Source organism: Hakea prostrata, chromosome 7, assembly GCF_041222555.1.
Source record: "Hakea prostrata isolate BN-2017 chromosome 7, UWA_Hpros_2, whole genome shotgun sequence".
NCBI classification, from domain to species: domain Eukaryota; kingdom Viridiplantae; phylum Streptophyta; class Magnoliopsida; order Proteales; family Proteaceae; genus Hakea; species Hakea prostrata.
In genome coordinates this window covers 8472685-8475563 of record NC_142606.1, presented here as the reverse complement: position 1 = coordinate 8475563, position 2879 = coordinate 8472685, and positions in this window count along the sequence as shown.

The window sequence follows — 2879 nt, the reverse complement described above, 5'->3', positions numbered from 1 at the left end:
TCTAACTGGAATAACTCAACATGACTTCAAAGCCTCCGATGACTTCTAAACCTCTCGGTAATCCTCCGATGACTTCTAAACCTCCCCCTCCGGTAATCCTCTCCTCCCCGCTGTCCCTCTCCCCACTTTCCGCCACCGCTCCCCCTTCTTCTTGCCCTCTACCGACTCCACCCCCTCATTCTCCGACCTCCGCTATCGCAACCTTTCCCACCCCCCTCTGTCGAAAGCCTGGAACAAGCTTTTTTCCTCCTAAACCCCTTCCTGCGACCTCTCCTTCATCCCTCCTTCTTCTGAAGCCCCCATCCCTCTGGTGCGTTGCCCCTCTTCTGCTACGGGCCCTGATATCCTTCGTTGAAAGAATGCTGTGTTGGGGCAATTTCTTGGCCCCTGCCCTCCCATTGGTGTTATCAAGACCTCTTTGGCTAAGCAATGGAATTCCTTGGGTGCTTTAGATACTTTTATCATTGACGAAGGGATTCTGTTATTCAAATTTGCCTCGCCTGCTTGCCATTTGAAGGCCATCAATGGTTCTCCTTGGTATGTTGGTAAGTCTCCTATCTTCATCAAGCCTTGGGAACCTTCCATGCCTCTCCGCAGGGTCGACTTCAACTCCCTTCCCCTGTGGATTAACTTGCCTGGCCTCCCTCTGGAATATTGGAACAGAGAGTGTCTCAGCCGCATCGGTTCTGCTCAGGGGCGTCCTCTTCGTTCTGATTTGAAGACCTCTAGACTTGAACGATTGTCCTACGCTCGCATTTGTGTTGAGGTTCCTGCTTCCAAGCCCCGCCTCCCTGCATCTCAATAGCCGATGACTCTGGTATTCACTTCAGTCAGATTATCGTCTATGACTGGATCCCTGCTTGGTGCTCTGGTTGCCTGTCGTTTGGACACGAAGTTCACAAGTGCTTTGCTGGTATTGTTGCCCCATCGCTATCTGCTCCTCTAGCGTCGAAAGATTTCTCTCCCGATGCTGCTCTGTCCTCTTGCCATCGACTGGTTTCGCCTGTTGCCACTGCCGCCTCTCCTTCATGTAGTGCTCCGTCACTGCCTGTGGTTGAGATGATGCTTCCTCCTTCATCAAATATTCCCAGAAGTCTGATTGACCGTTTGGAACTCATCTCTGTTCCGACTGCCACTGCTCCTCCGACGACTGCCGCCGCCATTCCATCGCCGGTTTCTAAGACTGTCGCCGCTGTTCCATCGTCTGATCCGCCATCGACTGCCGCTGCTGATCCATCGCCAGTTCCTCCCTCGACTACCGCCGTTTATTGTTCACCTGTTTCTCCTCCCGCCGGCAAGACATACAGAAGGCGGAAGAAGAAACTGAATTGCCGTACAACTTCTGCTCTTGTGTTGCCCGCCGGCTGCTACGGGCCCCGATGTCTTGCTTCTGCTACTCCTGATCCTGTTCGCCTGGCGCTAACCTCTGCCACTGTTGTTGCTGCTCCAACCATTGACGAGGTTGCTTTTGTCGGTGCTGGCCTTCTCAAGCTCCCTTCACCTGGGTCTTCTATTAGGACCAAGGAGAACCTTTGGAGAGAAGGCCCATAAGCCCGGGAGTGGTGAAGGAAAAGGGATGAGAGGGGCGGTGAGGTGTCGATGGGTGCAGGGTTCGATGAAGGGTAATTTGGAGATAACGTAGTGTCGTGGGGAGATGGGGTCGGTTCAAAAGAAGGATGACGGTTTAGCAAAGGGGGTAAATGCAGAGGCTCAGAGACCCTAGCAGACCTAGGTTTTGCACAAGAATGGAAGCTAGGTCCTAATACAGTGAATAGGACTCCTCTTTGGGAAGACCTCCATTCTATCTCCGCTTCCTTACTAGGCCAGCCTTGGGGTATTGGGGGCGACTTCAATATTGTTCGATTCGCTAATGAGCGTATTGGAGGTAACCCCCCTGACCCTGCGGCTGTCGACAGCTTCTCTTCTTGGATTAATGATGCGGAAGTCTTTGATCTTCGTTGGTCTGGTCAGCATTTTACTTGGGATAATCGCAGGACTGGATCAGCCCGCATTGCCTCCAAAATTGACAGATTCCTTGTCAACATCCCTTGGTTCTCTCTCTTCCCCGTTAGCCATGTTCTTTATGATTCCCCTCTCCTCTCCGATCACTCCCCTTGCCATATCAAGCTTCTTGATCATCCTTCATTTGGTCCCAAACCCTTCAAATTCTTCGACATGTGGACTTCTAACTCTTCTTTTCTCCCCACTGTCATGGATGCCTGGTCCCAACCTGTCCACTGTCATTCTCTTCCTCTAGTGGCTTTTGCTCGAAAACTCCGAAACACCAAAATTGCCCTTCGTGCTTGGAACTCCTCTACATTTGGTAACATTTCTTCTAGTGTCTCTGAGTGTCGGGTGAACCTCTCCAGTGTCCAGTCCCTCCTTCAATCTGATCCTTTTTGTCGCTCCCTGGCGGAGGAGGAGAAAGCCCTATCCCTTCACCTCTCTTCCCTGGTCTCCCTGGAAGAAAGTTTTCTTCGTCAAAAATCCCGGATCAAGTGGCTTGACCTTGGAGATGCCAACACCGCTTTCTTCCACCGCTCTCTCAAAGCCCGCCACAATTTCAATTCCCTGCCTCGCCTCCTATCGAGCAGTGGTGTCTGGATCTCTGACCCTCCCAGTATTAAGGAGGAGATCGTCTCCTACTTCTCTAACCTCCTCTCCCCCCCCTCTCTCCCCTCTCGCCCGCCCTTCCTTCCCTCCATCCTTAATAAATTCCTAGACCAATCCCTTCTTCCATCTCTGTGCTCAATCCCTTCCCCTGATGAGATCCGTTCCGCCATTCGTTCCCACAAAGCCAACAAGGCCCCCGGTCCTGATGGCTTCAGCATGGGTTTCTTCCTAGCTACTTGGGATTTTATTGAGAATGACCTTATTCA